This window comes from Anser cygnoides, chromosome 9 (assembly GCF_040182565.1).
Source record: "Anser cygnoides isolate HZ-2024a breed goose chromosome 9, Taihu_goose_T2T_genome, whole genome shotgun sequence".
Taxonomy (NCBI): Eukaryota; Metazoa; Chordata; class Aves; order Anseriformes; family Anatidae; genus Anser; species Anser cygnoides.
In genome coordinates, this window is record NC_089881.1 from 22,049,728 (window position 1) to 22,061,181 (window position 11,454).

Here is an 11,454-nt window from a genome sequence, read left to right on the forward strand (position 1 = left end):
GCCCAGGGGCTGCACCCGGTGGCTGGAGGCAGGCACACCGGGGAGACAGAGGAAAACCAGGCATTGCATCCTGTTAGGACCCAAGGAGTGCCAGAAATACTTGCTCGGTCTCACCTCCCCACCCGGCCCAAGGTGCTGGGTGTGCAGTGCATGCAGTGTCTGCAGCAGGACTTCCACCTCGGGGAAAGCTCTGCAGTACAGACCACCACATGGGCTCCTGTATTCCTCCATGCTACAGCAGGCATTAATTCATTAATTAATGTGCTCATGCAAAATATGCTGGAGAACCGTGTGAGGAGAGACTGTCAGCCAAAACAGAAGAAAAGTGGGAGATGTCTCTAATTACATGCATTTATTCAGCCAAAGTGTGCTCTGGTCGGGTCATTAACTGCACAGAGCCACTCAACCTGCAGTCTGGTGTTCAGAGGTCTCAAACGTCCCAGGTGTCCTCGTGCCAGAGGAACCTTGCAGCCCCTGCATCAATCTCTCTTCCATCTCCTCATCACCACCGCAATGACGAGCCTCTTCTCACGGCTTGCAGCCTCCTGCCAGACCCCTCAGGCTTCCCACGTCCCTGTCTGCGTAGCTGCAGAACATGTGCAGGGAGCCCAAAGCCTCCCCTACCTCACACACCGCTATGCAGGTGGGAACATGGTCCTGCGAGAGGGGGCTGAGCAGCGCCAGCCTCGGCTCCCTCCCGCGTGGGGAAGAGAAATCGGAGTTGAAGGGCCTGCCCCAGGCTGGCTGCCTCGGCACCACGTGGGAGCCCGTCTCAGGCTACACAAAACCCGATTCTTTAGTGTAGCAGTGGCGCGTGGCTGATAAAATAACAGCCGGGAGCCCCCACGGAGCCCAGCACTGTGTGTCCTGCAGGACTGCAATCACAGATTTCCCTTTAGTGGCACTAAAATCAGTACCCCCAGTCACCTCCCATCAATACTGAGGTGCGGTTGGCATCCAGAGAGAAGAAAACAGAGGAAAATCACTGAAATAAAGCCACCACCCCCTTATTCTTTAAATAACATCTTTCTTTTTTTTTTTTCTTTTTAATTACTATTTTTCATGCAGAATATTAAAAAAAAACCAACTGTGGAGCATCACAGTCTTAAGCAGTGACCCGACTGCTGAGAGCCACAGGGCAGCCTGCTTCTGTTCCCCCCCCCCCAGAGACAGAGACCAAATTGTGGGCAGAAAGCTGCCGGCATTTGGTGAGCAAATGTACTCTGTGGTTATTTCGGCCAACAAAATTATAATCCTCTTAACGACTGATCCAAAAATAGGCTACCACCTTTGGGGAGAGGCAAAAAAAAATTCATCCTGCTGCTGGGGTTGCTCCCAGCCCCCTCCTCAGCTTCGCTCTGCTTTCCAAAATGTTGAGATGTGTTGGCAATGCCCGGCTGCGAGGGTTCAGCCCGGAGGTAACGGGGGCAGGAGATATAAATACGTGTGGTGGCCGTCGGTCCCCCGCCAGCCAGGGCACCTCGGGACAGCGCTTCTCTCGTTGGGTTTAAGGCCACAGGATTGCCTGGGGCTCTAAGGCAAGAAAAACTGTCTTAGACAGACTGAAAATATTAGAACTGAGTTGTCTGAATATGTTAAATGCGTTAGCTAATTATATCATACAGCGCAGCATTAAAATACTTTAAATGCAGCCTATAAGGCCGCGTACTAGTCTGGATTCCCAAAGCAACACATCTTTTCCAGTCTCAGAACAAAACCTATCTACAACAGACGTTGGCACTAGCACAGAGCCTAAGACTACTCAAACCACTGCTGAGACCTCCTGTATCTTCCCCACAACCACTCTCCGGTGTCTGCAATTTAACGGGGCCCATCACGGCGCGGGACTGATGGGTTTCACTTCTGCCTCCAGCCGGCTGCCTTCGCAGAATTACAAATATGTTCCTCCTCGTGCTCTGCATTTCCATTTTGAGCTCAAACCAACTTGCGTGTACCAAAAAGGAAAGGCGTTTTAGATCCTCACCGTGCAAACGGAGCTCGCTTTGCCAAAGGGGAATTGTTAATATGGGCTGCAGGGAGATTGTCACCACAGACTCAGCTTTGCAGAGCCCCGCAGGAGCTTCAAAGCAGTCACGCACGGGTCAGGCACGAAATGAGAAAGGAAACCTGAAAGCTGTCAATATTCCGAGAGGGAATGAAAGGAGAAAAGATCACTGGAGAGGATGGAGAGATACATCCCTTGTAAAAAAGAGCAGACACTCACTGGCAGTGAGTACAGAGCAGGGACACACAAACCACATTTGGAGCCAGTTCGGTGCACCAAATTAAAGAAGGGGAAAAAAAAAAAAAAAAGCACGTCTGACTGCAAACAGCTCACTCAGCTACAGACACCTGGATGAGGTCAGCATCAGCTCTGCCCCCCCTGCTGTCCTTTTTCTCTAATAAACCTGTTTTCTGAGCGCTGCGGTGCTGGTGCTCTGCTGGCAGCCCGCACGCCCGAGCTCCAAGGGGCTACTTGCTGGCTGGTTCTTCACAGTCCCTTTGCGAGTTTAATTAAAGCTTTCCATTTTTTGATGCGAGTAACGGAGTTGCTAATTAACTGCCAAAAATTATAGCGAGGAGCCAACATCTGCTGTGCAGCTACCTCGGTGCTCATCAGCTTCACAGGGTGATTTTGGCAGGGGGGAGCCACAGCGGGGTATGGGGAGGGTGGAAAAAAAAATCCAGCCACTGTTGGAAACACTAGCAGCCTGGGGGGCAAACTTGGTTCTCTAGGCTGGATTTCACAGGAGGGAATGCAATCTAAGTACATATATTGGATAATTGGGTAATCCACATATATAATAATTGGATATCCCAAATGGAGGGCCACCCAAAGCACCAAGCGCTATCTGCTCTTTGCAGCCTCTCCAAATGCAGGGGAGGCACTTCCACTTTTTCTGGTTCCTCCGTAACTCTGTTTCTTAGAGACAAATAACTAAAAAAAACCAGTATCTGATGCTCTCATTTTTTGTAGGGGGTTTATTTCTGACGTAAGGGACAGCAACAAGACTGAAGGATGCTCCAAAACCCTGTGGGGTACAGGGAGATGTGCAGTTGGCAAAAGGCCCCTCGAAATGTGCCATCTTTGTAAGACTGGTGCTAATTTGCTGTTTTTTTCTTCTTAACTGGACGTGGTCCTCAGGACAGGGGAGGAAGGGCGCTAATGGTTACCGAAGTGCTGGTGCTTGCGGAGCGTTTCAGGGGTGAGCTGCAGCCAGGCTGGGGGAGGCTTTTAATTAAGCCATGTCCCTAAATGGCCAACCTTGATGAAATACCAGAAGGTGGAGCACGAGATGATGAAGCAAGTGATTCAGGAGAGGTGTGCGCAGTGTAACCAGTGGCATTACTCCACCGACTGTCCTTAACTCACCGACAGAGCTACTGAGATACCTTCAAGCAGAGAAGAAGGGTGCTCAAAATCTCTCATTTCTCTTTTCCCCTGGGCTCTGACCACCTCCTGTGGCCTCCTCCAGGGAGCCAGGGCTTCAGGACAAACTTCTGGAGCAAAAGCAAGCCTTGTCCTACAAGAGGCTCAACTGAGCACCGTAGATGTGCTGCTCAGCTCTCTTCAGCTGTCGTTGCAGGGCTGCGACGTGTTGTTTGTGCTTTGCCCACTAAGTGGAGCTGGGGACTCTGCCATGCTTCCCCTCCCGTGCACGACATGGATTTTCCTCCCAGGACGAAGTGGCAGAGCCATCGGGAGGCTCCCAGCCTTGGGGACACGGCGGTGGAGACCTGGTTATGGGTGCTGAGGCCAGGCAACATGGGAAGACAAGGATGATGGTATGTTGCTTGCTTTCCATCACCACGTGAAGGGCATCGGTTTGGGTTATTCCCCCCTTTTTCTGAACGGAGGATGTGTTTCTGAACACGATCCATTTAGCCCTGTGCCTGTGAACATCCTCACTTTCAGAGGGTGAGGAGTGCCAGAGTTTCCTGCTTTAACACTTTCCTGCTTTAGCTTTAATTAAAAAATTCCATTTAAAAAATAACAACAACAACAACAACAATAATAATAATAATAAATCTAGAGGTACTGAAATAAATGTCTATGAACACAGGCACTTTTCAGGCACAGTCACAGAACCTCCTCATAACTTGATCCTTTGTTTTTTGTTTTATCTTTTTAATACAAACCACCCAAAACCATGTATGCTACGATACAGCAGGTCAGTTACCAAAACATTCTTATTATCTGCCACAAAGATCAACTCAACCGTTAAGAGAGACTATTTGCTTCACTAGAGGACATCAAACACCCGTACAGGCTCACAGATTCCCGGTGAGACTTCCCCGTGAGGGGGGAAGAGCAGCTTCCTCAATTCCTGCGCTCACCACCACCCTTCCTGCTGCCAACGACCACGTCACAGAAAACCTCAGAGGAGAGCAGAGCACGTCCCTGGAGAAAACAGAGGACATGGAGATCAACCAGGATAAAATTACAGCTTTACAAAATTCATTGCATTATCCTGCAATGGAAAGATAATTAGGAAATTGTTTTTTAGACTAATGATTCATATCTAGCTGGGCAGAAGCTGTGTCAGGAACAGGACTTTAATTTAACCTAATAGTGCAGTACCCAGAAGTGGTTTGCAAAATTTCTGTGCCCAGGAATCAGATACTCCCCGTGTGCTGGCACTCCCCTGCCACCCCTCTCCCTAAATCACTGTCTCAGACAAGGGCATTTGGGAATTACCTGCACAGCGTGGACGGCGTTTAATTATCCCTAACGCTGTTTGCAGTGAGGCAGGTTCAAACTGAGGTAGCTGGGACAGTGAGATTATTTTCCACGAACTGGATTAAGATTCTTTAAGACTCGTTTTGTTACAGTATGATCATCTAATGGATGAGGCTGGATGAAATCTGTAAGACCACTGAAATGTTATATTGGGATAAGGGCTGGTCCACATGGTGCCCCCACAGGGAACTCCATATTGTCTCCAAAAAAACTTCCAATGTTGCTTTGGATGTTGGAGTTTCTTGCTGAATGTCCCCTTCCTGGCAGTCAAGCTTGTCGGACAACATCAAGCATTTCTATTTGATTATAACAGGCCTTGCCCTATATTAAAGGGAATTATTACAGTCAAGTTATGTCAGCACATTGACGGTGTTGGCTGAAATAATTTGTAAAACAAATGTATTTATGCAGCACATATGTCTTATGGTTATCCCTGCAGGGATTTTCTTTGCACACAAAATATTTTGTTGGCAAAAATTTACAATTCCTCATGGAAATATTGTTCATGGAAATCATACTTTTGCCATGTGATATGACAGAGATATGTTACCTATTGCTGCTTGTCAACATGTGGATGAAGAGCACACGGAGTAAATAGCTGTTTCTCAGCTATGAATCAAAATGCGCTTGTTTTTCAGTGATCACTGTGCAGGTTTTTTTTGGCAAACGATGGACTCTGTTTAACATGCAATGAATTTAACGAATGTAATGAATTTAGAAGCATTTAATGAACTCAAGATTTCATCTTTTTCCCTTCCTTTGCTTCCCAGACTTCAGAGCTGCTCAGGATCATGTTGAGACTTATAACGGGAGCTCCTTCCTTGATAGTGGTCTGGACCAATGCACAGGGCACGAGTGGTGCCTCCAAGGATAGCCAGACCCTTGCAAAACAAGTCCATCCTAAAACACAACAGACATCTGCCAAACGTTATGTGCTTAAGTAAACTAAAATGAGAAATATCCTTATAGCCTTTTAATCTACAGGACGGAAAAGGGGAGAAGGTTTATATAATGGAAAATTTGCTGATATATTGAAACATATTGTCGTTATTGCTTTATTGCCAGTTATCACATGGCTCTTATCAGCACTTCCCCTTGGTAAATGAATCAACCCTTCCTCGACACAGCCCTGGGATGGGAGCGCAGAGCCGCGGGCAGGCCAGGGGAAGCCCGTCCTGCCGGGGACCCGCCAGCGGGGATGCAGCACTGCCCTTAGTAAAAACCTTAAAAATCAACGCTGCCCTTAATAAATACCTTAATAAATACCTTAATAAATACTGGTGAGAGAGTCAGGGCATATAAACATGCTGCTTCTGCTGGCGGGCTGCACTTGGGTGAGTACAGGGAAGAAATATTTACGTGCACTTGAAGGGGATGCTTGTGGTTAAATCTCCTCGTACAACACACACAGAGCAACACAACGCTGGGCTAAACTTCCACTGGGAGCCCAGGCCTGTACCAGGTGGCTGAAAAGTCCCTTCGCTGCCCCCCTTCCCTGGCTGCTTGCAGGCAGGCTGGCGGTACCTCTCCTGTAGACACAGTTTCTATAGCAACGTCACTTTTACCACATAAGAGGACCCACCAGATTAAAACAGCCGCCTTCAGGTAATTAAAATACATGAAATTTCTCTGTTATTTACATTTCTGCCGGCGAGGAGCCACAATACGCGATTCAAACCAGGACGCTGAGGGTCTCTGAGAGCGAGCAAACAAGGAATAAAGCTGTCAGTGTTTGTCTCGCACAAAGTGGGGGCTTGTCCGCGGCCGCAGGCCTCGCGCACACAACGCCTCCCAGTTCGGCGCACGCAGCGCAGAGAAGGGCAAGCTGGGCAAGCTGGGATTTGCATCCAGAGCCGGTGCCAGAGGGCTGGCATGAATGGCCCGGTTTGTTTTCTAGAGAGGCAGCTTTCAAGAGAAGACATAATGCACTGGGTAAGAGCCTTACCCCCGGCGTCCCCCTCAGCACGGCACCGAGGGGAGGGTTCCCAGGTGACCGCAGCCGGACACCGGCGGTCACCTCGGCCTTGCAGGCAGCACTGCTCCGGTGTGCTGGGCAAAAACCATTCCTCATGACAAGGCGAGAGGGCTGGATTAAACACCCTTCCCCTTCGTGATGGTAAAAGCAAAGACGGGGTGATTCAGACAGCTGAATTTCAGGCCGCCCCGCGGTGAGGCTCGCTGCAGCACCGCAGCATTTTTGTGTGGCTTCCAACGCACTGGAGTGGGAAAGCCCTTCTCCAATTAAATACTTCCTTGGTGCGTTTTAGAATCTTTCTTTCTAATTAGTGCACAACTTGAGTGGCTGCTGGGGAAGCGTTCTTGTTTGGAAATATCGGGAATATTAAATCCAATGTTGTTGTGAACCGTGTGCCTGATCGCTCCACTTCTTGTCAGCTCCACAGTTAGCGACTGGAGGAGCGAGGACTTCAGTCTTACTGCATACGAGGCAACTTCTTCATCCCTGTTTTGAGACGCAGCGTTCCAGCAGCAGTTTTAGCATTTATTCTCCAACATTTGGCGAGCTACCACCACATAGACCCCTGGTAGATAAAGCAAAAGAGCATTTAGATGCAGATATGGCTGTGCTCAGCCTTTCTCTGAGCTTTGTAGCAGTTTCCCTTGGAGCAGCCAAGCAGAGCAGCCCACCCCCTCAGAGGTGAGATTCGATCCATGCAGACCCACCACATGGAGCCACATTGCAAGCTTCTTTGCCAGACTTTATAACTGCGAACATTTTTCTAAAGTTAGCAGCGAGCTAACCTCCGTTATTTGGTATTAAACGCGGTGGCCAACTAGGTGTGAGGTGGCACAGCAATTAAAACCTGGGCACACAGGAGACAGATAGGGCTGGTGAGGTGCCACCAAAAGCGTGCCAGCCCCTGGAAGCCCAGCTCGGCCCCTGGACTGTGCTGTCCCAGGGTCCCAGTGTAAATAACCAGTGGAGTCCATGTCTGACATCGCCGTGGCCTTGCAGTGATCTTTTCATTTTCTTGGCATATCTTTAAAGAGATGCATTTGTTTTTAGGAAGATGAAATGGAAATACATTTTAATGAAAAAGGAGTAGAGAAGTGATTACACAGAAGGAAAGCAAACCAACCGTGCTATGTCTGGCAGGTTTCCTCAGCCTTTGAATTAGCTGGTTATCTCTTGATTAAAAAAAAAAAAAAAAGAAACACCAACAAAGAACTGGGAGACAAGACAACATCCATAAAACAAAGCTATAACTGCAGCCAACACCCTTTTCTCATCTGACAAACATGCTGATTTGGAGCAGGTGTAGGTGCTACTGTGAGCTGTGATGAGGGGCGACCGCACGCCAGGCTCTGGGCTGCTCACTGCCCCCTGCCAGGGCAGGGGCTTTGCTCCTGGCGGTCAGGGTGTCTGTCCCTCACTGCAGCCTGAGCTGCAGGCTAAACCTCAAAGCAAATGACTCACATGAAAAGGTGGCAGCCTACGGGATCAAATGTCCACCTGAATATAAAACATTTCTACATGACCAGAAAGAAATACGATAAGCTATGTGTTTGGAGGAGGAGGAGGATGCCAGGAACTGCGTGTTCCGTTCCTCACTGCCCTAAGACCTTTGGCTCATCCGTAAATCCTCTGAGTGGGCTCTGACGACTTTTCATGCTGCTACAGAAGTCATTACCCAAGCCTGATGCCTGGTAGCTCCGACCTGCAGCGACCACAAAACAAGCGAACACCCTCCTACAGCCCGTGGGCACAGGGCAGGCCCACTCAGACTCACAAGAAGCATCTGATCGCTGTTCTGGTGGGGAAATTAACCAGCAGCAAGGACCTGCATGTGCCCACAAGGCTGTGGTGACCTGGCTGTGGAGGCAGCCACCCCCACCAAGGGACCCCGATCAGGCTCTGAGCTGTACCTCGTGAGCCTCTTCCAGTTGTTCCTAAAGCATTACCTACCTCAGGGCTCAGCCTTACCGGCATTTACAATGCAAACCTTACCTGCTCGGAGATACTTGGATTAAAACTGCAAACCGTTCATTTTCCAGACATTAAATTTCAGTATAAAACTGCAAACCCCATTATGAAAACTACCCGTTCCCTACAACAGCCGAGCAGCGCGCTCTAATGCTGCTGGCACACGTTCCTCCCAGGCTACACCTCCTCGTCCCACGCCGAGCCGTGACACCGCCACAAAAGCAGGAATTAACAGAGCTGCTGCAGGCGAGAAACATGCTCAGCTGGGAACTTGCTGAGGAGGGTGGACATAAAACGTGCCATTCTCTGAGTATTTGGAAGAGGACGTCCCTGTGGTCCTGCAGCAGCACCTCGGTCAGCAGGGTGGGTGTCAGTACACCTTGTCCCTGTTGTTGCTCCCAGCCCTGTCCCTTCGTGTGGGGGGCGAGGGGTGGATGTAGGGTGGCTTCATGTCATAGCACAGCGGGATGGGGCTGCCTGTGGCCGCAGGCAGGTTCCTGGGGCTGGCAGGGGACAGCAGCACATCCCAAAGGCACGGCCTCTCAGCTGCCCCAGCCAAATGCCCTGCGCTGGCGTGAGCTGCAGGTATTCCCGCAGAAACACCCCGGATTAGACATGACTCAGGGGATGATTCAGGCACCCGAGCACAAGTGTGTAGTGACTCAGCTCTCGATTCATTATTCTGGCCGTACCCTATCTGGTGAAAGTTAATGTGAAGGTCGTTTTGAATGAAATCAGGCATCTTTCTCCTGATGGTTACTGGCTTTGACACTTTCCTACAAATTTGGTGTGTGTTTGTTTTCTGATAATGCAATGACATCGCACAGCTTCTCTGAAGCAAAGCCCGGCTTATTTATCCATACAAGTACCTCGGTCAGAAGCAGGGAGTTAAAACCGAGGAGGTTCCTGCTCTGCCTTAGCATTTCCCTCGAGGTTAGGCATGACCGCTTTATTCCCATTATCCCACGTCTCGTGCCCAGGGTTTGTGTGCCTTCGTGCTCTCCTCCTGGAGTGCCTGCGCATCAGCTGCCTTATTCAAACCAGCTTTGAATTCCTGTATTTTTCACCTCTCTCAACAAGGGACACCAGTCCCTAACTAAAAAAGTTAGGTAGCCTTTCATGCCTCTGTTACACATTAAGTAGCAGTGGAAAAGAAACTCTATCTTGTAGCAAGCAACACAAACAAAGCACCATGTAAAGGTTCTGAACATATCATTAATATCTTCTATTTATTTTATTTTATTTTTTATTAAAGCTGGACTCAATCCATCAACGTCACAGCTCTGAAAGAAGCCCCTGTAAACAACAGTTCAGCTGGGCCTTTGCTGAGACACAGCTAATTTTATACCTCATCAGAAGGACTGCATTTCACTCCCCAAAATAATTTTAATCCTGTTCCTAATTCGCCTACAGTAACACTCAAAAGTGATTATAGTTGCACAACACGAAGTAATCAAGTTTAAGCATTGTACATAACGCTCAGCAGTTTCTGCCCAAGGCAGAACATACCATCAACAAATTCGTTAGCAGGGTTGCCCTTTGGAGACTATCCGTGGATTTTCTGTTGACAGAAGTATTTCCTTTATTCCCATGGTATTTGCCCAATGTATCTCCTGGAACACCAAAAGAAAAGGACGATAAAGAGGCTGCCTTCATAGCCCTTCATACACAACTCAGGGTTTGTATGAGGCCCTCTGGGCCTTTTTGCTTTGCTTTTCAACTCATCTCAACTAACTTACTTTGGGTCAGATCCAGAAGTCCTCACTGAGGCAAAAATTCACCGCCTCCAAAAGACCAGATCTTGACAGAAGTCTCAGCTCCCAGTAAGCAGACGGCCAAGTCAATCAGGCTACCTCTCTGCTAATCAATTAAAAGTGCCTGGGACTCTTTCCTTGGGTGGTGGCCAGCTGGCAGGGGATGAGCCGTGCCCATAGCCATTAACTCCCTCCACCTGCAGAACGAAGGGGCAGGGTCTCTGACCCACGCTGATGCCTGCAAGACCAGGGACTGCTGCTGGCATGGCCCAAAAGCATGGGGAGATGGCTCCTGGAGCCGAGCAGCACCAGGACTGGCCTCCTGCGTGTGGGTAGGGATGAGTAATGCCCCGCTCAATTTCCTTAATGCGGCTCGGTGTCCTTTATGCAGTGGCAGAGGTTCGTGTTTCAGTCTGTACAGGGAGACCTGTATGGGAGAGAGGACGGCCAAGGCCGGGGGGTTCAAACCACTGTTATTCGGCTTCTTGCTGATGCCAGTTTAGGGACTCGTGTGGTGTATGGGCTTCCCCAGGACCTGCACGTTGCTGTCTTCTGGCCGCGTTGCATTTGCTCTTCGCGCAGCCGCACGCTGCGGTCTGCCCAACGCAGCCTTTGGCAAAGCTCACACCCACGGGTTGCAGCCAGCAGCCAGGGGCTGTGGCAGATAAAACTGAAGGAACTGAAGTGCTTTATTTATCAATCATGTTCTGCCGTGGCACAGCCCTTCAGGGGTTCATCAAGCACAGAACGGAGCAGGGACAGGAGGTCGAGCAGTGTCACTAGACAAGGAAGGCAGGAACAATTTCTGTGTTGGAGCTCTCAACAGAAGAGTAACTGCAAGGAGGGGAGGAGAGGTGGGCTAACAGCTCAGCAGTGTCTCCAGAAGTTCTGTATCATTTTCCTTCACTCTGGGGAGCTGTGGTGGACGAGCCCACCGTTCATGTCCACCCCCTGTTAAAGCTCTAGAGTCACTGCCGGAGATGCCGCTCTGGCATGGAAGCGGAAGGATGGTGACC

At 49.5% G+C, this 11,454-nt stretch overlaps 1 long non-coding RNA gene across 2 annotated transcripts; it reads right to left on the reverse strand.

The window, feature by feature from the left end:
• Positions 1-3,848: 3,848 nt before the first annotated feature.
• LOC106031991 (uncharacterized) lies at positions 3,849-11,053 on the reverse strand. 2 transcript variants are annotated; one of them, XR_001204575.3, is made up of 4 exons: positions 10,424-11,053; positions 10,194-10,297; positions 6,687-7,281; positions 3,849-4,402 (listed from the first exon to the last, which is right to left on the reverse strand). It is a non-coding gene; the product is annotated as an uncharacterized lncRNA (long non-coding RNA). The 2 variants fall into 2 exon arrangements; XR_010833545.1 differs by having other exon boundaries at positions 10,194-11,053.
• Between the last annotated feature and the right edge of the window lie 401 nt (positions 11,054-11,454).